We start from the raw sequence: 27,643 nt of genomic DNA on the forward strand, positions 1-27,643 counted from the left end.
ACACCCTGCACGCACTTAAAACAAAATAAACAGGCGTCTCAGTCTCACGCATGTATCAGACCGGTGTAACGTTGGTAAATCTTCCTTTGCACAGAATGATTTTGTAGCACGTGCAATAAATGACAGTCGAAAGATACAAACAGTGCTGCTATACATTTGCTTGGTATAACCGCATTTATAGTTTTCTACAAATGCAATAAATCAAATGCCTCCATCACTCAACCAACGCTAACGGTAACATTACCTAGGTCCTTATTGATATTACAAGATTAACGTACCTGCAGTAAAAACCAAGCATGTCCGATAAACATCCTCAGATTTATTTCGGCTTCAAGAAGAAATGGGAATTACACTTCATGTGAACATCGTCCTATCCTTATTAGATGTTCGCTGCGGTAAATTACAGTCCTTGTATGAAGCGTCCATTGTTTTTTCCAACTCACTTTTAACTTCCAACAAAATTACGTCTCACTGCAACGATGCGCCATCTAGTGGACAAACGACTACTTCTCGCCAATACTGAAAATGCAGCCATGATGATGATGATGAATATTTATTTTGGCTTTCTTTTAATCCTACTGATTTTCATTTTTTACCGGGGTGGGGGGGACAAATCACAAATGAGTGATTATGAGCCAGGTTGATGTGGGCCCTTGAGACCAACATACCATAAAAGATTCACAGAGAACTGTGTCTGCCCTACCCTTCTTTCGGGGGGTCCAGTCCAGCGGGGGGGCTGCAGATGAAAACGAAAAATGATGGTTCCATGCTATCCATGTGGGGGTACATGCCCACCAAGTTTTGTGTACCCCGGTCTTTCAGTGTCCCGGGAATCCTTGTTGGTGTACGTCACTAAATGTACACATAAATTATTTTATTGTAAGGCCCCCCATGAACGAAAGTACACAAAACTTGGCATGCATTCAGAGGGTGTCATAATGATCGTACACTTTTAATTTCGTGCAGTTTTGACCTTGTCAGCCAGAGATATTGAGATGAAAACACCTAATTTTTTGCTTTTTAATTTTTAACTAGGTGGCGCTATACATGAAATAAGTGGTAATGGGATGGGTTGACATGCCCCCTTAAGACCAACATACAAAAAAAAGGTGGACCTCCTAGGCCCTACGGTTCTCGAGATATTCACAGAAAACTGTCTCCGGCCACCTACAGGCCAGTTGGTGTATAGTAACATAAATTAATTTATTGTGTGGCCCCCCATGAACGGAATTCCACAAAACTTGGCGTGCATACAGAGGGTGTCATAATGATCCTACACTTCCAATTTCGTGCAGTTTTGACTATGTTAGGTCACAGATACCTTCAATTACACCACCTCATTTTTACTTTTTTGTGTTTAACTAGGTGGCGCTATACATGAAATGAGTGGTTATGGAATGGGTTGACATGGCCCCTTGAGATCAACATACAAAAAAAAATGGTCCTCCTAAACCCTACGGTTTTCGAGATATTCACAGAAAACTGTGTCTGCCCTACCCTCCTTTCGGGGGGTCCAATTCAGCGGGGGGGCTACAGATCAAAACGAAAAACGATGGTTCCATGCTATCCATGTGGGGTTACATGTCCACCAAGTTTCGTGTACCCCGGTCTTTCAGTGTCCCGGGAATCATTGACGGAAATTTGGGCATGCGAAAAAGAAAAGAAAAAAAAAGAAAAAAACAAAAAAAAAAAAAAAAAAAAAAGAAAAAAAAAAAAAAAATCTGACTAAACCTATATGACCGCCGCTTCGCTGCGCGGCGGTCATAATAAGTCCCTTCAGGGCGGAACAAGACCCCACCGCTGCGCGTCTGGGTCCGGTTCGCCCTGTCGGGACTTATTTTCCCAATAAAGACCGGCGTTCTATACATTATCCCTTACGTATTAAGGGCCTCTCAATACATTCTTCAAATCTTTCAGCAATACTTGGTTATTGCTTCAAAAGCAAATTAGCCTAGAGTTACTTACCTGTATTTTTAAAATGAAATTCAGTGAAATCAGTGGGGGTGAGTGTAGCATGAGTGATTGTGTTTCCCTGAATTTCCCCCATGATTTCTGTGTGTCTCTGTTCTGTTATATTTTCCCACGGTTGTGTTGGGAGAAGGGGGTGTGGAGTAAAAGTGACGTGGGGCTCAGGCCCGGGAAAATGAACTTGAACTTGGGGCAGTCCACCCCCCTCTCTCTATCTCTCTCTTCTTGGATTGTGCATCTTGAGAGCACGCATGTTACACTGAGCAATAAATGCTGTAAGATCCAATTCAGTTGTCACGTGGCCTTTTATATTGATTTAACAACCAAACACAACGCAGACCAGATTTAAGGGAGGTCAAAACACTCCCGTCACACAAGGAAATTATTAGTCGGGGAGCCAAAGTCTCAAAAGTGGGTTGGACCTAACATCGTCTGCCATACTTTTTATTTATGTTTTTTCTGTTAACTTAGAAACACTAATCGGAGGGTCTGCTCTGCTGGAAATATCGCGAAAAAAATGTGGCCATTTTAGTGTATGCACCCATCTTTTTTATCAGAAAAATGTGAAACATTCTTTTTTCCCTCAACTCCTCAGTGGGTTGGGTAGGCTGTCAATAAATGCATTCCAGGTACACAGAACACATGTGCTGACAACATCTACTGAAAAAACTAGATGTACCGCATAGCGGTACAAAATATGACCGCCGCTCAGTCCTGTACATCCGTTCCGCGAAAATAAATCACACTTCAATTTGTCTCCATATTTTACTCCATCCCCCACTCTTGAAACTTTTGTGTATGCTTGTTTGGCATGCCTGAGTGTGTGTGTGCGGCTGCACAGAAAGTAGCCTACTGGTGCTGAAAAGGTGAATAGATTGTAGAATAGCCAAAGAAGATGTAGCATTGTTATAAAACCTTTAAAATCTCTAAACAATCACAAGTAGGGCAGTTCATCACAGTTCATCCATTGCAACTGGATTGATGAAAGGTCACTTACACCTGTAGGCTACATTGTATTTGGGAAAAGCAAAAGGTATCAGCATAATGTTATTTATTTATTTTTATGTATTTTATAAACAAAAACATCTCTGTCAGTTCCATGCCGTTTTCAACAGCTATCAAAAACAAAGGTCATTTTTGGATGGATGGATTTTTTGTGAATGTTTCTTCTTCTACATAAGATTTTAGTCATCTTTAGTTCATGTAATACTTTATTGTCAATGCACAAATTAAGTAACAGTAGTCTGAAACGTTATTGTTAATGCACAAATTAAGTAACAGTAGCCTAGTCTGAAACGAAATGCTGTTTTACATCTAACCAGTGGTGCAAATAACTGACATGTCCAAATGGGCCTTGATGAAATGCGTCGCTAGACTGTTCATACACATTTTAACGGGCCAAAGTTTAAGAGCTTTTGTCCGTTATTGTTCGTGCAAATATAGGCTGATTCATGTTCCCTTGCATTGTGTAACTGAGGTTCATGGCTAGTCTGGCTTTCATCAGACCAAGCTCAATCTTTTAAGAAATCAAAAAATAAATAGCGGGCAGATCAGGCTGGGTTCACCCAGCCTAGTCCATAGGCACCCGATATTGTTTAATTTTCCGATTGAGATATACACGCTCTGGCTATTCTAAATGCAAAAATGCATCAGGGAGTTATGACAAAACAGTAACTAACAAACTAGATCCTAATAGAAAGCTGTTAGCTTCCCTAAGCTACAGGTAGGATTATAAGGTAGGCCTATTTACAACATAAATTGTCAATAGGCTATGCTGGCGACACAAATAAAATCTCCTTTGGAAACCAATGGCCTTACAGTATCAAGCGGACTTAAACTGTCATATCGTGGCGAAAAGTTGTAATAACATTCACGCAGCTCCATGAGTCAAGGAAAGCGCGAATGAAGTAGCCACTTCTAAATGGGACCCACTACACAGTAGCTTAAGGTGTGTTGCTAAAGCAGCCATAATGAAATGAAGGTGTCATTGTTTGGATACTTCACACACACGTGCTTTTTAATTTCACAGACTACAACTACCAAGCTGTAATCAAAGCACATCGATTCCCCTCTCACACCCTGCAGGCACTTAAAACAAAATAAAGAGGCGTCTCAGTCTCACGCATGTAGGCCTATAGGCAAAACTGTATCAGACCGGTGTAACGTTGGTAAATCTTCCATTGCACAGAATGATTTTGTAGCACATGCAATAAATGACAGTCGAAAGATACAAACAGTGCTGCTATCAATTTGCTTGGTATAACCGCATTTATAGTTTTCTACAAATGCAATCAATAAAATGCCTCCATCACTCAACCAACGCTAACGGTAACATTACCTAGGTCCTTATTGATATTACAAGATAAACGTACCTGCAGTAAAAACCAAGCATGTCCGATAAACATTCTCAGATTTATTTCGGCTTCAAGAAGAAATGGGAATTACACTTCATGTGAACATCGTCCTATCCTTATTAGATGTTCGCTGCGGTAAATTATAGTCCTTGTAGGAAGCGTCCATTGTTTTTTCCAACCCACTTTTAACTTCCAACAAAATTACGTCTCACTGCAACGATGCGCCATCTAGTGGACAAACGACTACTTATCGCCAATACTGAAAATGCAGCCATGATGATGATGATGAATATTTATTTTGGCTTTCTTTTAATCCTACTGAATTTGTAATTATGTATCGGCCGTTCTAATACCGATAGTATGTGGGTGCCTGTGTGTGTGCATGTGTATATGTGTGCACCGCCATTTACAGGCCAATGAGTGTACAGTCACTAAATGTACACATAACCTAATTTTTTAGACCCCCCCATGGATGAAATTCTACGAAACTTGGCATACCCCCAGAGAATGCCAGGTCAATCATACACATAAAATTTGGTGCAGTTCTGAACATCTTAACTGAAGATAGGGGCGATTAAAGCAGAATAATATTGCATTTTCATTTTTTACTGGGGGGTGGGGGTGCAAATCACAAATGAGTGATTATGAGCCAGGTTGATGTGGGCCCTTGAGACCAACATACCATAAAAGATTCTTCATCCTCAGTGCCATGGTTCAGGTAGTTATGTAGGAAAAACTGTTTTTTTTTTTGCGGTTCGGGGGGCCCAGCACGGGGGGGGGGGGGGGGGGTGGTGGTGGTGGTGAAATTTTTCTGTAAAAGTCTAGTGGGGCTACATACCCACCAAATTTCATGTACCCTGGTGGTTCGGTGTCCCGGGTATCAATGACCAAAAATTCAGGGAGTAGATGACGGGAAAAATTCTTGAATTGTGTGCCTGTGTGCGTGTACAAATTTATGTTTATGTGTGTGGGTGTGTGTGTGTGTGTGTATGTGCGTGCTTGTGTGTTTGCCTGCGTATGTGTGTTTGTGCATGTGCATGCATGCGTACATATGTCTACTGTGTGAGTATGTGTCATACGTATGATTACTGTAAATGTGTGTGCGTGTGTATCTGTTTATGCACATGTGTGCACATGGAATGGGTTAACATGACCCCTGGAGGCAAACATACGGAAAAAATTGGTCATCCTAGGCCCTACAGTTCTCAAGATATTCACAGAGAACTGTGTCTGCCCTACCCTCCTTTTGGGGGGTCCAGTCCAGCGGGGGAGCTACAGATCAAAACGAAAAACGATGGTTCCATGCTATTGTGGTGATATTATCTAGACACATTTAATAATGACACATTTAATAATAATGCTTGTGTGTGCACTGGTCTATTAAGGAGACCTTCCATTTAATATGCAAACATTTACTGGCAGCCATTGTGCAGCTGTTATGCAAACAATGTACTGGAACATGTAGTCTGCCTGTTATGCAAACATTTACTGGAAGTCATGAGACTGGAACGGTCAAAAGCTAAGAGTGGCTGGTATGCAAAACATTTACTGGAAGTCAAGGAGTGGAAATAGAAGGGGCTAGCAGAAAAGGACAAGCAGGGACTTCCAGAGAGAGGAAGTGAAACCAGATGTTGAAGTGACACATAGAACCAAATCAAAACGTACCCTGCCTGGCAACAGATTACACATAGAACCTGGACACACATTTCTGCCTAGCAACACACATTTTTTAATGTCTATATGAGGAGGAGTTTCCACCAATATCTCAGGTCCCAAAACGCTCTGATTGGCTAAAAGGGGCCTGGTGACGTTCCTGGGGATAGGAACGCCTCTCAGGCCCCTGAGAGTATAAAGGAGAGAGCTCAGGCACATTCAGGGCAGATCTCATCGGGGTAGCAGCTGCCACTCACCACTCTATTGCCTGACGGTCCAGTCCTGACTCTGTTTGGATTGTATTATCACTGCAATACGGTGAATAAAGGATCAACAGTCTTCAGCTTCTCTCGTCTTGGTGTTCTCCTTCGGGTCTTTGACATCAGAGTGCTAGTTGGATTGGAGGTTTTTGGAAGTGGATGATTTCCACGACAGATCTGGAGGTTCCTACCGAGATTTGAAAGGATTCAACAAGGGAAGCAGTTCCGTCCCGGGTGAAACAGACTTCTCCAGTGCAGTTCTCCGGGCCCAAAAAGGTAAGCACTTTTGCTTATTATTAGGGAGAACTGTACTGTGGGAGTCGGTGGGTAGGCCGGGAAGGGGTGCTAACCTGAATCCTCAAAAGAATAGTGGAGACACAAGACAGAGATTGGGTTGTACTGTTGGTCTTAAAAAGCGTTTTGTAATTTTGTGAACCGGTTAAAATAGTTTTCAAGGAGAAAAACTGAGTTGAATGGCCATGTAATAATTTCCAAGGAGGAAATCTAGTTTTCAAGGAGAAAACTAAAATAGTGTTTTAATTTCCAAGGAGGAAATCTAGTTTTCAAGGAGAAAACTAAAATAGTATTTTGTGTAAAGGGAGCACGGGCTGCCCTAAAAATATATGTGTGTTTAAGAGAAAAGGAACGGGTTAATAGGCAAAAACTGCAATATTAGCTGTAAGATGAACGTGTGAAACTGTCCTGAGCAAAGGATGATGAACAAAATACATTTTATTATAATCTGCTGTTGTTTCTGTAAAAACTGAGTGTGCGCCGTTGTGTTTTCTTTTGACCGTCTGGGCATGGGCCCACAATAGATGCAAGACAAGCGCACATACAAATTTGAGGTAGAGGAGTTCGGCGAGGGAAGAAGGATCGCCACGCTAACAGACGGACGTCAGACTCACATGATAGAAGTTGCAGCTGCAATATTCATAAGACAGCTGCACAGCAACCATAGCCTGAACATAAGGAGATTGTTGCAGTTGTTGGAGGTTTTTGCAGATGCCCCCCCAGAGCCCCCTGTTAGAGTAACAATATTGCCCAAGATTAGGATTGTGAGAGACCATAGGCCAGAGACCCTAGGACAAGTCCTCTACCGCTTTGAAATTTCTGATGATTCAGGTGAGGAAGAACCAGACACAGACTCCCTAGGAGAGTTCACTCCAAACAGTAGTGTGAGAGAGGAAGAGGCAGACAGTGATCCAGGGGAAGTAAGTGCCCCACCAGAGACAGGATACAGCAGCCTAGGGTCAGAGGAAGAGGGGCACCAGGAGTCAGGTCAAGGGGGTCTAGTGAGAGCTCCAACTCCCTATCCAGGCAACACCGTGTCCCACCAGCTGATTCGCAGCCCATTCCGTATAGTTAACAGCCCAGCCACCCCCCGATATAGCTCACCGCCCTCCACAAGTTATAGCCCAACCAACCCCCGGTCCAACTCAAGCTACAGCCCGACTGAGCCCCAGCCAGTGCGGGATATAGAACAGGCACTGAAAGAGATAGTTGGCCGAGATAGAGGGAGGCTGGCCGATTTTATGAAAGAGTCTTTATCAGTATCAGTGTTCTGGAACAAGGAAGGGAGCACTAGGGATAAATATTCAGTTCATGTTGACCACCGTGACAAATACGGAGGAACCCACTCAAGACTAGGCACCAGCGTAGCGCCATTGGCACTGCAGACAGTAATAGAGCAGGTAGGAAAGTTTGTGGGGGTGAACACAAGGCCAGTGGTTGACCAGCTCTTTGCCCCACCTGAGGGAAGGAAGCGTAAGTTTGAGAGGGATTCCCCAGCTGCAAGAAGGAGAAGGACAAATAGAGATTATAGATAGGAAGGGGAGGCACTGCTGCAGGGCCTCCATAACAACTGCTTGAACTGAATAAACCCCACAGTAACGGCTTAGCAAAAAACTTGTAAACCGCTAACTTTGCTTAAATTGAAAAAGTGTTGTACTTGCTTCAATAAAATAAAGAGAAAAATAAAGTCAATAAATGTACTTTTGTAAAAGCAAAATAAAAGGTTAAAAGGTAATCTTGAGTGAAGAAGTATTACTGAAAAGAAAAGATAGGGGTTCAAAGCCCCCACTGATACAATAACGTTGGTGAAATAGGAAGGATAGTTATAATATTAAAGTAAAAACAGGGACTAGAGAGAATAAGCAGAGTAACGCCCATAAATAGCGAATGAACTTAGAAAGTAAGTGGCATATCACTTTCATTCGGCTACAGGATAATAAGTGGTGCATATTTACAAGAAACCGAGAGGGTCTCGTGAACGGAGCACATCGGTGCCACAGTTACACAGAGCTACTAGAAAAAATAGAATATCTGATAGGGAGAGCTTACCCGTTAGAGTTAGGGACACCTATGGACACAAGGAGCGACGATAGCGATACATCGGATTAGCAAAGCATAGGAGCCTATTAAGCAGGTCCAGGAGAAACGTTGAAAGTATATGGAACAGGGACAGCAGAGCGTGCTCTGGGCCATAGAAATCGTTGAATACGACGAACACGACTGGGAGACAAGCGTCAGAGACGGAGAGGGCCGAGAATACGTAGGATACGTGGGTGAGGTCCCCTTTGAGTGCAAATTCCCGTATAGGTGCAAATATCGAGACGACATAGACCTAAAAGCGACGCTTTCTTTGTTGAGTAAACTAACCCCTAATAACCTGCCAGTGAGGAAACAGGAGGAACCACAGCCCCAAGCGGCCGGAAGTAAAGGAGAGGCTACATCGGGTGACCTGAAGATAAAAGAGAAGTGGACAATAAGAATCTCTGAGCACGGGAGTGACGGGTGGAGCGTAAGCGCAGTGAACGATAGAGGAAAAGCATTTGAAGAAAGGAGAGGCAAACTGAATACGGTCTTCCAGGAGTGGGGCGACGTGCAGAACTCCATACTATACTTGGTGAGCGACCTACGACTGGACTGGGAGGAAAAGGACCAGAACAGATACAGGAGGGAGAGGAAAAGACAATACGAAAAGGATTGTCGCCTGTTCTGCACTGACCGGGAGGACATAAACGAACTAGACTACGGCAAAAATCCCCATTCCACCGAAGACAACGACCTCTAAGAAAAATGGCAACCAGAGTAATGACACCGCTGGAGGAAGTAGTAAGGGAAAATGCCATCGCTGAAAAGGACGTAAAAACCATCAACCACAAGTGGTTCCTAAGATACAAAGGAGACCACACAGCATGGCCAAAAGAAGGGTCACTCAACCCGACAATAATTGCCCAAATGAGGGAAAAAATCATGAACCACAAGGGTTATGACAAAGGCCCACGGAGGCAGGAAAAGAGAGAGAAGGAATTGAAAACTCTGGAGGCCTTCGCTAAGATATCGGAGAGAAAGAGAAGGCAAAGGGCGGACCAGAATGACACGCCGCCTGAAACGCCCACAACAGAGAAGTGCCCCCAATCGCAGCCCACGGAGAAAGAGCTGGACGCCCCGACCCAAGCAGCAGAGCCAGGAGCTCCGCCCATGGAGGAGCTGCGTCCTCCCCCATACAGAGAAAAGGACAAACTGTACCCGGAGGTGCCGCGAGAAGAGGACAACGTGCGGGAAATAATCCGGCGCCTGGAGGAAAGGGACCCACGGACCCTGGCAATACAAGCACCGGGATATGGGTCACAGGCCCCAACGGTGCACCTGGCAGTACAGGCCCCACTAATGGTGAAGGGGATCACCCTGGAAGGGACCTGCGCGGAGGTGCTGAAAGAAGTAAAAAGAATAAGGTGGGAACAGGCCAACCCCCAGCCGAGACCATCAACCTCCCAACCGGCGTCCGCACAGGCATCGCCACCGTCATCCCCCACCGGAGAAATGCTCCCAGAACACCTTCTGGAAAGAACAGAGCCGGGTGGAGGAAAGGCGTGGGATGAAGAAGAAGAAACTGCAAGGGAATTGGAGGAGCGGGTGGTGAGTGACTACCACACAAGCCTAAGAGGCCACCGGGAGACAGACGGATCTCCAGTGACCAGCCCCCAAGAACTCTGTCAGGAGAGCCAGAAGAGGCGTGCAGGTGATCCAGAAGCTGGAGGAAGCGAGCCCCGACGCCTTCCAGGCCAAAGGAAGGAACAAGCCCCTGAGGAGGGAGAAGAGGAACAGAGACAATGGTATGGGAGGCTGTGGGACCACCTGGAGACAGTCATGAGAAAGTGGGTAGAGGCCACAGGGGAGGAAGAGAAAGAAGCCCGAGATAGAGAGGCCATGAAGACCCTGGCCTGGGTGAGGTCACAGATGGACCGGGAACCGGTAAAGGAGGGGTGCAGAGAGTTATGGCGGAAGCTCGAGGAATACACCCAGATGTGCTGGAGGAAAGTGGAAGAAGCCATTAGGCAAGCGGAAGGGAGATACCGAAGCAGAAAAAGAGAGGGAGAGATGAAGAAGAGCGAGGAGCTGAAAAGGGAACGGGAGAGTGGAAAAAGGGAAAGCCGTCGAGAATCCAGACGAGAGTCCTCCGATGGAGGAAGGGCCCGCCGACTGACCTTCGAACTGACTTGCAATCCAACCACGAAAGTGGAAGAAGAGGAGGAAAATACGGACGGAGCAGACAGCCAGGCTGACTCAGGGGAAGACCGTGAGTCAGGGGAAGACGAGGAGGTAGGACTGGAAGTCACGGAACAGCTCCTCGAGGAGCAAATTCAGCTCCTCGAGGAGCAAATTCAGAGAGAACTGTCACAGGGTCCGAAGGGAGCGGGCCCCTCAGTGTGTCTCGGCTGCGAAAGAACGTTCAAAGGAAAAAAGGGTGTGAAGGCCCACCAGCGACAGACAGAGGAATGTAGAGAGCGGGCCAGAATGCTCCCAGTGATGATCCCACCCAGTGTGCTCGCCTCAGGACTGTTTGGAATCAGCAGGATGAAGAAAGGAGTGGAGAAAGGCCTGGACGAGATCAGGAAAGGAGTGCGAAAGGGGCTCGACGAGATCGAAGGGGGAGTCAAGAAAGGCCTAAAAGAAAACAAGAAGGAGCTGGAAAAACTGGAAAAGGAGGGAAAGAAAGAAAGAGAGAGGGCACGGAAAGGAAAAGAAAGAATGGAAGCCATCCCAGAAGAATTGGATGAGGAAGAAACGATTGTGATGGCACCGTTAATAACAAAAAACCACACGGCCCACTACCAGCCATGGACCCACTCAGATGTGAACGGCCTCATTTCACGGCTCCCTGTCCTGCATGAGGGAGCGGGCAGATGGATAAGTCGGCTGGAGTCAGAGACTCAAGGCCGAAACCTGGCCGTGGGAGATATAAAATATCTGCTCGGCCTGATATTGGGAAAGGCTGACACAGAGGCTGTACTGGAGAGAGAAAACCTAGGGCGGTTGATGAATCCCAGCAGAGACGCCCTGTGTTTTGATAGCGTCCGGAACGATGTGTGGAAGGCCCTAAGGGCAGCTTACCCCAACCACTACAGCCCCTCAGCCGTCTGGATAGAGAAACTCAAGGACAGTGATAACCCCGCGGCCTTCGTGGAAAGGGCAGCGCAGGAATGGACGATAAGGATGGAACAAAGACCAGAAGATTCAGGTCCCCTCACCATGCAATTCAGAAGAGCGGTTATGGACGCACTGCCAAGAGAAGTCAGGACGCAGCTGGAAAGCGACTGGCGCCTGGCAGCCATGCCAAAAGAAGAGTTTAGACTGGCAGTGGTACACCACGTAACTCTGTACAGACAAGGGAAAGACAAGGAGGAGCAACAGGAGAAGGAAGCGATAAGGAAGCTGACCCATGTGCAGCTCCAGGAGGCAAAGGGGGCAAAGAAGGCAGTTACCCAAGCTCCGGTAATGCCAGCTACAGCCCCTACCACACAGCCGCAACAACCAGTAGTGCAGCAACCTATGGTGCAACAACCAGTAATGATGCAGCCACAACCCATGCAGCCCATGATGCAAACATGGCAACCAGCGCCATATGGACCCCCACAACAACAGCAACAGAGACAACAATGGTACCAGCCAAGAGGCAGAGGAGGATTCCGCCAGGGAAGAGGTGGACAAGGCAGAGGAGGCTATGGAAGAGGACAATACCAAGGCCAGCAGAGCCAGGGAAACAGCATTCAATGTTGGATGTGTGGAGGAACGGGGCACATCTCCAGGGATTGCCCGACAAAGACCGGAGGCCAGAACAACCAAGGAGGACAGGCAAATCAAGGACAAATACAAGGAGGGAACTATGCTCCCCAACAAGGGAGAGCCCCACAGCAAATGCAGGGACCCTCTGGCCCAGTCTCCCCTTACGGGGGAAGCTGGAATTGACGAGGCCCAGAAAACCCGGGGGAGGGTCAGTTCCCCGCCCTGACAAGGGGAGCTGACGCAGAACCAATGCTGCAGGTTCTAATCGAGGGCATGGAAGTCGAATGTTTAGTGGATACAGGGGCAACATATACTTGTCTTCACCCAAAAGATGCCCAACACCTCCCCAGATCTTCAGGAAAGTTTATGAAGACAGTGGGGTTTTCGGGAAAAACGCAGCTAATTCCAATGACGGCCCCAGTATCGATCCAAATAGAAGACAAGGAAATCAGGATACCAGTCTTAATAGCAGAACACACGCCCGTCAACCTATTGGGACGGGACGCACTGTGCAACCTAAGACTCCAAATTGAGTGTTCCCCAACAGGAGTACAAATAACAGGGCTGGCAACCCAAATGGCCCTAAGGATAAGTGCCCCGACTCAAACTGAAACTCACCAGGTCTACTGGATTGGACAATTGGAACCAAGCATAGAGCGAGTAGTCTACAACGAGTATGCTTTCCAAATAAACAGCCTTCATGCTCGGCTAAGGACGCCAAGATGCCCTTTTCATTGTACGATAAAATTCGACCAAACGCCAAGCAAGGAAAGAGAGGAAAGATGGCATAGGGACGTGAGCAAGTGGGGACGCGTCCCACTCGACATACACGCACTGGTAGTGGCCAAGGAAGGAGTGGCCGCTGAGGTGAAATTTGCGAAAGGATGGGATCTAGGCTTGATCTTCGACATGCCCGGAACAAGGCCGCACATTACTCTAAGAGTGGCCAGAGGTCACAGAGCAAGAGAGATGGGCCCAGTGATGTTCAAGGCCCTGTGCGTCAAGTGGAAGGACACAGGAAATGATCGACTCCAAACGGCTATCAGTAAAGGAGGAGAGCCAATGTTCAGGATAAAATTGGACAACCCAGTCACCGTGTGGGGAGTCCCACAGATAATCGAAATCATGGACACAGAACCGCAGGAGAGAGAGGAGATACCCTATGTTGAAGGATGTCCATATGGGAACCAATTTTGCCTCTACCGCCTGTTCCCAGGAGCGGGGCGCCGCTGCTGGGACAAAACGAGACATGTACCGTTCAGCAAAGAAGACGCGGAATGGAGCATGTACATGCGACATCTGTCATGGTGCCCAAAGAAAAGGGAAGCACAACCAACAACATATCTCCCGGAGAAGGTTTATGACATACCCTACGTCAAAGGATGCCCCTACGGCAACCCATACTGCATGTATGGCCTGCTGGGAGGAGCAGGATATCGATGCTGGGATAAGGAGAACCATGTGCCCATCGACAAGTCCGACCTAGAATGGGAGGAATATAAGAAGTACTACCTAGACGGCGAGGCGGACAAAAAGACAGGGAGGCCGGGACCGACCCCCTGGAAAATGATGATGCTACAGGAGGCGACAGAAACAGACGCCGAACGGACGGAGAGAGTATTGAGGAAAGTGCCGCCTGTGGTATGGTCGCAAGGAGATGGCGACATAGGACTGGTCAGGTCAGCAAGCCCTGTGGAGTTCAGGCTGAAACCAGGAGCGACGCTGCCCTTCCAGCCACAGTACCCCATTTCAGCAGAGGCAGCTGAAGGGATAAGAGGGACAATTGAAGACCTCCTGGGAGCAGGAGTCTTAGAGGAAGTCCCAAGCGCAAGGTGCAACACACCCATATTTCCCGTGCTGAAGGCGGATGGAGTGCGATGGAGAATGGTCCAGGACCTCAGACCCGTCAACGAGCGCATTGAGGACTATCCGGCGGACGTCCCACATGCTAACGTACTAATGACCAACATCCCGGCAAGTGCAACAACGTTCTCCGCCATTGACCTGGTTCAAGCATTTTTCACAATACGGGTGGCCCCTGCAAGTAGGGAATTTTTCGCATTCAAATATCAGGGCAAGACGTTCCAGTACACAAGGCTCCCACAAGGGTTTAAGCACTCACCGCACATCTTCAACCAAGCCCTCAAGGAGGACTTAAAGCATATCACATGCCAAAGCACGATTCTGCAGTATGTTGACGACGTCTTGGTATGCTCACCGGACCAGGAAACGTGTGAAAGGGATACGGCCCACGTGCTGACCGTTCTGGCCGAAGGGGGGTACAAAGCATCAAGGAAAAAGCTACAATTTGCACAGCCCCAGGTGATCTACTTGGGTCGCCGGATCTCACATGGGCACAAGGGCATCGCCCCGGAACACATTGGGGCAATTGCCAAGGCACCAAAGCCAAACACGGTGAAGCAAATGATGTCATTCATTGGACTCATAGGTTTCAGCAGCGACTGGGTGGAGTGCTATGAACAAAAAATAGCCCCACTACGAGCCATGATCGTGCAGGCTGGAACCAGCCACCTGAGGAATCGTCTCACATGGACAGTGGACGGAAACGAGGCGTTTGAACGCATCAAAGGAGAGCTACAGCGAGCACCGGCACTTGCACTGCCGGATTACGGAAGACCCTTCTATCTGTACGTATCGGTCAGGAAGGAAACAGGAAAAGACGCGTACATGACCGCAATCATGGCACAAACACAGTGCCACGGACGCGGCAAGCAAGCAATTGCCTACTACAGCTCAAAGCTGGATGCGGTGGCCCAGGGCTACCCCCCATGCTTCCAGGGTCTTGAAGCTGTATATTCGGCTTACGTCAAAGCCTCTAACATCACCATGGGATGGCCAGTGGTGATACACACCAGTCACGCAATAGCACAGTTAGTGGAACAAGGAAAATTCTGTGTGACGCCTCAGAGGCAATTGAGGTATTACAACCTGTCACTCTGCCCAGATGTCACCATAAAGGCATGTGACACCGCGGGAAACCCGGCGGATCTCATCCCACTTGAGTATGAGGGCGAGCCACATGACTGCGTGGCTGATTCAATCGCCTTCTCAAAACTAAGGGAAGACCTGCAGAGCGAGCCATTAGGACAGGGAATCACCTACTTTGTGGACGGCTCTAGCCATAACTACGACAACAGGACACATGCAGGATTCAGCGTAGTGCAGATGACAGGTCCAGAAACATTTGCGACAATTATGAGTGAGCCATGCACACAACCATGTTCAGCGCAACTAGCTGAATTAAAGGCGCTGACAGCAGCGTGCTCTCTGGCGGAGGGACAGGATGCAACCGTACACACGGACAGCGCCTATGCCCACAACGTCTGCCATGTGCATGGCGCTCAATGGAAACAGAGAGGATTCAAGAAATCGGATGGGAGCCCCATCCAGCATCTGGAGCAGATTCAGTTGTTGTTAGCAGCGATGATGCGTCCAAAGACGCTGGCAATATGCAAATGCAAGGCGCATACTAAGGGACAGGACTACATTACTCTAGGGAATGCACAGGCAGATGAGGCAGCAAAGGAAGCGGCGTTGGAGGCTAGAAAATCAAATGCCGCCCCTAAATCTCCACAGGATAACGAACCACATAAAATACTGCTCAACAGGACGGGGCACAGCGTGCCCTGCCCCACAAAATGCCCCTACCCTTACAACACATGTATGTGGTGCTCCCAAGGGTGCGATGACGACCACGAGCACCAGGTAGATCCCGTCTGTTGCGCGCTGTGCCAGAGGGCCAGTTGCCCCGAGTGCGGGGACAAGCCCTGTGAGGCCAGGTACTCGCCAGGCGTAATTGATCGCTTTTTTACGGCAACCGACACAGTGATACAAGCCCCAGTGGTTCGAACCTTGCCTGACGGACGAACGCTTAGAATAGTAGATCCCATGCTCACGCTTAGCGCTATCAAAGACGCACAGAGTGAGGCACCGCGTGCCGAAACACTGCTGTGGGAGGAAAGAGGTGCGTCGAAAGGCAGAAATGGGGTATGGAGGAGTCATGATGGAAGGGTGGTGGCCCCAAGTAGACTCCTTGATCTCCTCATTCATGATGCGCATGATGTGGATCATTGCGCAAGGGGGGAGGTCAAGCGGCAGATACTTGACAAGGGGTTCTGGGCCCCATACCTTCAAGATCGCATCAATTACGTGCTAAGAAATTGCCACACCTGTGCCACGCACAATTACAGAAACAACATAACAATAGGCATAGGACCACGGCCCCTGGGACACGTGCCACTCCCAGAGGGACCGTTCAAACACCTGGTAATGGACTACATCGACATGGGTCGAACGGTAAACGCGTACAAACACGTGCTGGTGATAATATGCCGCTACTCACGATGGGTAGAAGCCTGTCCAAGCCGAGGGCAGGACGAGAAAACGGTGATTCGATTCCTAGCAAGGGAAGTGATACCCAGGTTTGGGATCCCAGAAATAATCAGTAGCGACAATGGCCGAGCGTTTACGGCCAACACGTGGAAAAAGATTGCGCAGGCGCTGTGCATCAAGACTCGGTTTGGTTGTGTTTACCACCCGCAGTCCCAGGGGATGGTTGAAAGGGCGAACGGCACGCTGAAAAATAAGATAGCGAAGATCGTCCAAAGCGCACATGACGATCCAAATCTGCCAAACTTAAATTGGGTTGACGCGCTGCCAATTGCACTGATGAAAATGCGTTGCGAAAAAAATCGAACCACGCATCTGACCCCGCACGAAATGGTGACGGGGCGGGCAATGCCCACACCACGGTTCAGAGGGGATCAGAGGCCTCCGCTGGAAATTCTAGAACAGGAAGTAAGCAGTTACATTAAACAGCTTTCTCAAGTTCACAGGGCAGTTTTCAACGAGCAGAAGAGAAGAGAAAGAGCTCAGGAGCGGAGGACTGAGCCCGGACCGATCCAAGTGGGAGACTGGGTATACCTGAGGGTGTTTAAGAGATCGTGTCTCGACCCCAGGGCAGAGGGGCCCTACCGAGTGACCCAGGCTACCCCCCGGGCGGTAAGAGTGCAAGGATCAGATTTGTGGTATCACCTTAACTCTTGTTACAGGGCGGTGCCACCAGAAGGAGCAAGAGGTCCAGAAGAGGAGGAAAACGATGAAGGAGACCAAGGCCCGCCAGGACCCCCACCAGACTCCCCCGGGGAGGATGATGGTGGTGGGGAACCAAGGGGAGGACCAGGTGCGCGTAGGAGTACGAGGCGGAGGATACTGCCGGCTCCTGCTGATGACCCTGGGCGGAATGTACCTAGGGTGCCTGCTGTTCTCCCTCCCCTATCTATGCCTACAGGTGCTGGCGATGCTGGAGCCGAGCCAGGCTCGAGGATGGGAAGGCGACATCCACCTGAAGTGGGAGCCACTCCCGAATCCCAAGTATCCAGACCTGCCACCGCCTCGACCAGCGGTGATCCACCAGCTGACCCCACAGCCCACTCTCGGGCCACGACCACGCCCGGCCTCACGGGGAGTGACGCCGAAGAAACGCCGACGAGGTCAGGGGAAGAAGCACCGCAACCGCCACCACCACACCAGCGAGGGAACGACACCATCGACTTTGGGGACTTCTACGCCGACTGGGATTACCCATACCCAGCCGACGCCCCCGCTGACGACCAGACTGGAGCACAGCCATCCGCCGCAGAGATCGCCGAGGCCCTCGACGCGCTCAGGCTACCCGCTGTCCTTACGCCTCCTCCCCGGACACCTCCTCGACGGGGCTCGCAACTTCCTGCGGAGCCTGTGGAAAGACCGACGGACTCAGGGCACACCACGGGTGGCCCCCACTTCGGGGACAGCCACCCAGGGACCAGCCACGAGACAAGACGAGTACTCCGAGGGATCGGCCTGGACGACTCCCCCGATGCCCACTGGACTGGGGGCTTCGAGGAAGCCATCGATTGGCCCCTCCGAGGATTCCCAGAGGACGACGAAAGCGACGGAGGGGGTACGGACTGCTACCCCCAATAACGATCTGCAAAGGGACGGAGAGGAGCTGCTCGACGACAGTGCCCTAGACACGAACAATATTCTGTACATAGAGGGATCAGGAGATGAGATGCCCACCCCAGAGTCAGAAGCATCGGGAAGTAACGAATACCTCCCGGTGCTGGACAATGCGACGACTCAAAGCAAGAATGAGAGCGAAAATGTAAACAGTACAAGCACGCTTCTAGAAAACCCGTCAAGCAAGAATGGGAGCAAGAATGTAAATAGTACAAGCACGCTTCCAGAGAACCTGTCAAAGAACCAGACTGATGGGACTCAGGCCAAAAGAAGAAGAAAGAGATCAACAAGCGCTCTGGAGGCGTGGGAGGACAATTCATGGATGCAATGGGCCAAATACACAGCAAAGACAGTGAAGCCAGAAGGAGGGTGCTATGTGTGCTCAGCAGTGAAACCCAAGCTGGCCATACTACCAGCACCAGGAAGTGGAGAAGAGGATGCGGTATATCGAGCGTCGGGAAAGCAATACAAAGAAGACAAGCTGTCTCCCTTTGCATGTCTTGAGCAATTAGGAAATGAGAAGTTACGAAAGTGGTCGACTGGTATAGGCCCCTCATCTGCAGAACAAAGAGGAGGAAAGGAAAAGCACAAGACCCAAGAAAATGAGGCGAGATGTGTAAAAGACTACCCAGGCATAGGAGCCAGGGTAGCAAGGAAAACACACCACCTCTATGAAATACCAGAAGACGTAGAGTTTGAATGCTTTGAAGTAACCCCCAATGAAGACATGGTCAAGGGGGGCACGAAGGATGTAGGAGCATTTGAAGGACGCTGCGCAGCAAAGTGGGTCCGCGAATCCGACAGCTTCTTGTTTCGCCTAGCAGAGAGGAGCGAAAACGGGAAGAGGATTGGAGTCGAAGCAAACATCACGATGTATGTTGTAAACTGGAGGAACGAACGGGATGTTCCGCTGGCAGACTTATGGTGGGCCTGTGGAAGACGATGGGGACTGCGAAACACCCTTCCGAAATACTGGAGGGGAAAGTGTGCAAGGGTCACCCTGGCCCAGCAAACCTACATAGTCCCTTGGTCAGAATGCAACTCAACATTGAACTCGACTGGCCCAGGGCACAACCAGCAGACACCCGTAAAAGGGAGCCTGAGGAGAAGTCGGAGGGGCGCCGACAATGGAGTATATATGGACGCATTCGGACAGCCCCACTTCGTCCCGAGACAGTTCAAAGCACGGGACGAGGTGCTTGCCGGATTTGAAGCCGCCATCCCCGTCTACGGAGCATCCATAGGCATCGCCAAAAATGTTCAATGGATCAACTACATCCACTACAACGCCCTACGGTTCATGAATGCCACAATAGATGCGTTCAACGCATTTGATAGAAGGCTGAACGCCACCACAAAAATGGCAATGGAAACCAGGATAGCAGTGGACTGGATACTGGCAAAGGAAGGTGGAGTGTGCGCAATCATCGGAACAGACTCATGCTGTACGTACGTCCCAGGTGAAGGCGAGAACATGGATGACTTCACAAACGCGATGAACAGGCTCAAGGCCGTCAACAGGGAGGCCCACGAGAACTCTGGATTGGCACCGACATTTGCTGGAATCCCGGATATTTTTGCCCCCGTAACCAAGTGGCTAACGGACACCTTTGGGTCATGGGGGGGTAAGATTGTAGCATTCCTGGGAAAGTTATTGTTTGGAGCAGCCTTAGTGGTAGGAATGTTTTGCTGTATTACTCAATGCTGCGGTAAGGGTTGCTCCAAGGTGGTCGCTAGACAACTAGTGGTCCAAAATATAAGGATGCCCTGGGACGAGGAGGATGCGAGTGAGAGGATCCTTTTAGTACAAACTAGTGTGAGACGAATAATGGAAGACGAATTCAACGAGGGTTATATAATGGAAAGCGAGTTTCCTCCCCCGGAGTTTCCTCTCCCGAATATATACGAATAGGGGTGGGGTCCTGCGAGTCACCCACCTCTACACACACACTGACGCACACTCACATACACAACACTGACAGGTAATTCACAAGGCACGTGACTGCACGCCCAGGTGACAGAGTCAAGGGGTACTAGAGTCAAGGGGTGTTATGGGCTGTGACCTGATGCGAATAAGTCGCCTTAAGTGACCTCGATTTATATCTTAGTGCTTCGCTATACATAGACGGTAACTTAAGTTTTATGGAGGTGTAGCCCTCCACTGCAAGGCCATCCAAATCTGGATAGACGTAACCAAAGCTTGCTACTAGAAGTGATCACCTCACCCCAGGTTACCGCACGCCGGACCTGGCCCGCCCAGTGGTGTGGCAGGTGTGTGGCGCGGTCAGCGCTCGAGGACGGGTACGACCCCATTGGCCAGCAGGGGCAACCTAAGGCAGAGCATGGCGGCCCGTCCCCTCGGTGTGGCGCGCCTGCGGCCGGTGTGCTCACCCATTCTCACGCTAGTGTGAATGCCCGGAGGACTCCGGAGGAGAAAGGGGATGACGTTGCGAGTAACGAAGGGGGGTGTAGTGTGACGCATAGAGGCCGGAAAGGGGCCGTATATACCATTTACTGCTAAAGAAGCCAGTAGGGGATGGGCAAGTGACGAATAAGATCATGAAGTTGTTATGTAACTCCGATTTGGCACCAATGGCCGTTGCATGAAATTTCTTTATGCTCAAAGTGACTAGCACATTAGCCGCTTTGGGGACAAATCCGTCTCGGGTCCTAGCCATATGTTCGTAACAAGGAATTGGTCTCTCTGTCACTTGATCTGGGCGTCCAGGGCTTGCTTATGTTATTTACTCTCGTATGGGCAGCAATGCCAACACATTTATTACTAGTTCTGACATAAGGATTAAGTTACGCAATAAGGTTGTAGTAGTAGACACCATTCCCCTGTAACTCGCTCATGTGCCCATAGCCTGAGGTGTCATGACAACATACGAGGTTATGACACACTCCTTTGTTTAAATGATGCTTATGCTGCATAGCGAGGCTAATTTAGCCTCGAAGGGGGGAATATGTGGTGATATTATCTAGACACATTTAATAATGACACATTTAATAATAATGCTTGTGTGTGCACTGGTCTATTAAGGAGACCTTCCATTTAATATGCAAACATTTACTGGCAGCCATTGTGCAGCTGTTATGCAAACAATGTACTGGAACATGTAGTCTGCCTGTTATGCAAACATTTACTGGAAGTCATGAGACTGGAACGGTCAAAAGCTAAGAGTGGCTGGTATGCAAAACATTTACTGGAAGTCAAGGAGTGGAAATAGAAGGGGCTAGCAGAAAAGGACAAGCAGGGACTTCCAGAGAGAGGAAGTGAAACCAGATGTTGAAGTGACACATAGAACCAAATCAAAACGTACCCTGCCTGGCAACAGATTACACATAGAACCTGGACACACATTTCTGCCTAGCAACACACATTTTTTAATGTCTATATGAGGAGGAGTTTCCACCAATATCTCAGGTCCCAAAACGCTCTGATTGGCTAAAAGGGGCCTGGTGACGTTCCTGGGGATAGGAACGCCTCTCAGGCCCCTGAGAGTATAAAGGAGAGAGCTCAGGCACATTCAGGGCAGATCTCATCGGGGTAGCAGCTGCCACTCACCACTCTATTGCCTGACGGTCCAGTCCTGACTCTGTTTGGATTGTATTATCACTGCAATACGGTGAATAAAGGATCAACAGTCTTCAGCTTCTCTCGTCTTGGTGTTCTCCTTCGGGTCTTTGACATCAGAGTGCTAGTTGGATTGGAGGTTTTTGGAAGTGGATGATTTCCACGACACTATCCATGTGGGGTTACATGCCCACCAAGTTTTGTGTACCCCGGTCTTTCAGTGTCCCGGGAATCATTGACGGAAATTTGGGCATGCGAAAAATAAAAAAAAAAATAAAAAATCTGACTAAACCTATATGACCGCCGCTTCGCTGCGCGGCGGTCATAATAATGAAAGTCATTTTGCTGTATTATATTTCTAGTGTGACACATTTCAATTGGAAGAACAGGGTTATGTTGACACCTGTAGGTGGCCGGAGACAGTTTTCTGTGAATATCTCGAGAACCGTAGGGCCTAGGAGGTCCACCTTTTTTATGTATGTTGGTCTAAAGGGGGCATGTCAACCCATCCCATTACCACTTTTCTTGTATAGCGCCACCTAGTTAAAAATTAAAAAGCAAAAAATTAGGTGTTTTCATCACAATATCTCTGGCTGACAAGGTCAAAACTGCACGAAATTAAAAGTGTAGGATCATTATGACACCCTCCGAATGCATGCCAAGTTTTGTGTACTTTCGTTCATGGGGGGCCTTACAATAAAATAATTTATGTGTACATTTAGTGACGTACACCAACAAGGATTCCCGGGACACTGAAAGACCGGGGTACACAAAACTTGGTGGGCATGTACCCCCACATGGATAGCATGGAACCGTCATTCTTCGTTTTGATCTGTAGCCCCCCCCCCCCCGCTGGACTGGACCCCCCGAAAGGAGGGTAGGGCAGACACAGTTCTCTGTGAATATCTTGAGAACTGTAGGGCCTAGGATGACCAATTTTTTCCGTATGTTTGCCTCCAGGGGTCATGTTAACCCATTCCATGTGCACACATGTGCATAAACAGATACACACGCACACACATACATTTACAGTAATCATACGTATGACACATACTCACACAGTAGACATATGTACGCATGCATGCACATGCACAAACACACATACGCAGGCAAACACACAAGCACGCACATACACACACACATAAACATAAATTTGTACACGCACACATGCACACAATTCAAGAATTTTTCCCGTCATCTACTCCCTGAATTTTTGGTCATTGATACCCGGGACACCGAACCACCGGGGTACATGAAATTTGGTGGGTATGTAGCCCCACTAGACTTTTACGGAAAAATTTCATTTCCACTGACCACCACCACACCCCGCCCCCCCCCCCGTGCTGGGCCCCCTGAACCGCAAAAAAAAAACATTTTTTCCTAAATAACTACCTGAACCGTGGCACTGAGGATGAAGAATCTTTTATGGTATGTTGGTCTCAAGGGCCCACATCAACCTGGCTCATAATCACTCATTTGTGATTTGCACCCCCACCCCCCGGTAAAAAATGAAAATGCAATATTATTCTGCTTTAATCGCCCCTATCTTCAGTTAAGATGTTCAGAACTGCACCAAATGTTATGTGTATGATTGACCTGGCATTTTCTGGGGGTATGCCAAGTTTCGTAGAATTTCATCCATGGGGGGGTCTAAAAAAATTAGGTTATGTGTACATTTAGTGACTGTACACTCATTGGCCTGTAAATGGTGGTGCACACATATACACATGCACACACACAGGCACCCACATACTATCGGTATTAGAACGGCCGATACATAATTACAAATTCAGTAGGATTAAAAGAAAGCCAAAATAAATATTCATCATCATCATCATCATGGCTGCATTTTCAGTATTGGCGAGAAGTAGTCGTTTGTCCACTAGATGGCGCATCGTTGCAGTGAGACGTAATTTTGTTGGAAGTTAAAAGTGGGTTGGAAAAAACAATGGACGCTTCCTACAAGGACTGTAATTTACCGCAGCGAACATCTAATAAGGATAGGACGATGTTCACATGAAGTGTAATTCCCATTTCTTCTTAAAGCCGAAATAAATCTGAGGATGTTTATCGGACATGCTTGGTTTTTACTGCAGGTATGTTAATCTTGTAATATCAATAAGGACCTAGGTAATGTTACCGTTAGTGTTGGTTGAGTGATGGAGGCATTTGATTGATTGCATTTGTAGAAAACTATAAATGTGGTTATACCAAGCAAATGTATAGCAGCACTGTTTGTATCTTTCGACTGTCATTTATTGCACGTGCTACAAAATCATTCTGTGCAATGGAAGATTTACCAACGTTACACCGGTCTGATACAGTTTTGCCTATACATGCGTGAGACTGAGACGCCTGTTTATTTTGTTTTAAGTGCGTGCAGGGTGTGAGAGGGGAATCGATGTGCTTTGATTACAGCTTGGTAGTTGTAGTCTGTGAAATTAAAAAGCACGTGTGTGTGAAGTATCCAAACAATGACACCTTCATTTCATTATGGCTGCTTTAGCAAAACACCTTAAGCTACTGTGTAGCGGGTCCCATTTAGAAGTGTCTACTTCATTCGCGCTTTCCTTGACTCATGGAGCTGCGTGAATGTTATTACAACTTTTCGCCACGATATGACAGTTTAAGTCCGCTTGATACTGTAAGGCGTAAGCCATTGGTTTCCAAAGGAGATTTTATTTGTGTCGCCAGCATAGCCTATTGACAATTTATGTTGTAAATAGGCCTACCTTATAATCCTACCTGTAGCTTAGGGAAGCTAACAGCTTTCTATTAGGATCTAGTTTGTTAGTTACCGTTTTGTCATAACTCCCTGATGCATTTTTGCATTTAGAATAGCCAGAGCGTGTATATCTCAATCGGAAAATTAAACAATATCGGGTGCCTATGGACTAGGCTGGGTGAACCCAGCCTGATCTGCCCGCTATTTATTTTTTGATTTCTTAAAAGATTGAGCTTGGTCTGATGAAAGCCAGACTAGCCATGGACCTCAGTTAAACAATGCAAGGGAACATGAATCAGCCTATATTTGCACGAACAATAACGGACAAAAGCTCTTCAACTTTGGCCCGTTAAAATGTGTATGAACAGTCTAGCGACGCATTTCATCAAGGCCCATTTGGACATGTCAGTTATTTGCACCACTGGTTAGATGTAAAACAGCATTTCGTTTCAGACTAGGCTCCTGTTACTTAATTTGTGCATTAACAATAACGTTTCAGACTACTGTTACTTAATTTGTGCATTGACAATAAAGTATTACATGAACTAAAGATGACTAAAATCTTATGTAGAAGAAGAAACATTCACAAAAAATCCATCCATCCAAAAATGACCTTTGTTTTTGATAGCTGTTGAAAACGGCATGGAACTGACAGAGATGTTTTTGTTTATAAATACATAAAAAATAAATAAATAAATAAATAAATAACATTATGCTGATACCTTTTGCTTTTCCCAAATACAATGTAGCCTACAGGTGTAAAGTGACCTTTCATCAATCCAGTTGCAATGGATGAACTGTGATGAACTGCCCTACTTGTGATTGTTTAGAGATTTTAAAGGTTTTATAACAATGCTACATCTTCTTTGGCTATTCTACAATCTATTCACCTTTTCAGCACCAGTAGGCTACTTTCTGTGCAGCTGCACACAGGCACTCAGGCATGCCAAACAAGCATACACAAAAATTTCAAGAGTGGGGGATGGAGTAAAATATGGAGACAAATATAAGTGTGATTTATTTTCGCGGAACAGATGTACAGGACTGAGTGGCGGTCATATTTTGTACCGCTATGCGGTACATCTAGTTTTATTGCCTATTACAGTGGGTCCCAGTTAAAAATGGACACTTCATTCACGATCAAGGTGATTCACGCAGCTGGGTGAAATGTAAGTACAACTGCAGCCGCTTGGGGGCAGCATAGTCCGCTGTGGCGTTCTGCGGTCGAACCGCACAGCAAGAGGCTGTGATTGGCCGAGCAAGGGCTGTGATTGGCCGAGTTTTCAGTTTGTTTCTCTGTGTTTTTAGCAGCCCCTGCAACATGCTAGTCCACTGTAGCCTATACACGAATCCGGCGAAACTACCAGAAGTAAGCCGGCGCCATTACTGAGCTGTCGCTGGGTAGCATTACGCCCGTGCCTCCTATTGGATTTGTTACGTCCACTGGGATAACAGCCGGCGATTTACGACTGTCTCACTACTTCTTTTATAATGTCGAGTGGGAAAACATGTTCCGTTTTCAATTGTTCCAATAGCAGCAATAAAATTACCAGTTGGAACAAAAGAAAAACGTGAGACACAAAATACCCTGGGTCGACTGCCCCTGTCTGGTAGATAACGTTACCATACGGTTTGCACAGATAGCAGTTAGTTGTACCTTACCCTTTCCTTTTGAAATGTGAAAATTAGATAAACAATGGTCACAAATGAAAAACATGAATTCGTTTATTTGATATCCATTTATTTATTTATTGTTGCCAAATGGACAGATATTTGTTATAGTTTCCTCGTTGGCTAGCCTAGCTAGCATAGTTATTGCTGACGTTAGAGCTATCGATACAGTAGTTAAGTAGATATAATATCAACCTAGTCCCAATTATGTCTTTATATCCTCATTCTCTACTCTAAGCTATTTTCATAAATAATCTGTAAGATCGCTTGTATCTTCATCTGTGACCGGAGGCCACTGTCTAACATCATCAACCCAACAAGCCATAGTGCTACTGCCTGGCTGTAGCTGTCAATGAGGGTGCGTTATCACGGAGGTTTGTTTACATACCATATTGGATTGGTTGTGTCCACTGGGATAACAGCCCGCGATTTACGACTGTCTCACTACTTATTTTATAATGTCGAGTGGGAAAACATGCCAACTTGACAGATATTTGTATAGTTTCCTCGTTAGGTAGCCTAGCTAGCATAGTTATTGCTAACGTTAGCTAGCTACAGTAGTTAAGTAGATATAATATCAACCTAGTCCCAATTGTGTCTTTATTTCCTCATTCTCTACTCTAAACTATTTTCATAAATAATCTGTAAGATCGCTTGTACCTTCATCTGTGACCGGAGGCCACTGTCTAACATCATCAACCCAACAAGCCATACTGCCTGGCTGTAGCTGTCATTGAAGGTGCGTTATCACGGAGGTTTGTTTACAGCTCAGTAATGGCGTCGCCACAAGATGGCAGCCTACACAAAACGCTCGCCGGATTCGTGTATACAAGGGGGCAGGCGAATTCCCGGAAGTAGAAGCATCGATGTAGCGGTGGTTATCAACTCTCTGCTAACCCCATAGAACGCCCATTCATTTAGAATTTTTTTTAACTCCCATAACTTCATATAACATATATCATGTGCCAATATTTTAGCTTCTGTGTTATCTACTTAAACAATAAAAGGCAAAACAAGACTCGACTACCTCGTACGTAGCGTTAGTTTCCCGTAAGAAGAATGTTTAGCAGGTCCGGTTGAAGGGAAGCTAACGCACTGAAGGGAGATAGCCGTATTGTTTGGATAAGAAGCGTAGTCCAGCCAGCACGGAAACTCGTGATCAAAGCTATGTAGCCTACAATAGCATTGTATGTTAAGGTAAAGCATAGAGGCAAGTAAACCTAATGAAAAACAGTAGTTTTACCGTTAGGTAGTCTAACGATAATCCTTTCAGAGGTTTTCGATGGATTGACCGTAGGTCAGAAAAGTGGAAAGAAGATTATCTTCAAGACTAGAAGCT

The 27,643-nt window shown here is 47.4% G+C and overlaps 1 long non-coding RNA gene across 1 annotated transcript; it reads right to left on the reverse strand.

Annotated features, from left to right (window-relative positions):
- Window positions 1-4,374: 4,374 nt before the first annotated feature.
- LOC121697787 lies at window positions 4,375-27,643 on the reverse strand. Its single transcript, XR_006026551.1, has 3 exons — window positions 27,135-27,643; window positions 27,019-27,021; window positions 4,375-4,414 (listed from the first exon to the last, which is right to left on the reverse strand). It is a non-coding gene; the product is annotated as an uncharacterized LOC121697787 (long non-coding RNA).

This window comes from Alosa sapidissima, chromosome 22, assembly GCF_018492685.1.
Source record: "Alosa sapidissima isolate fAloSap1 chromosome 22, fAloSap1.pri, whole genome shotgun sequence".
Taxonomy (NCBI): Eukaryota; Metazoa; Chordata; class Actinopteri; order Clupeiformes; family Clupeidae; genus Alosa; species Alosa sapidissima.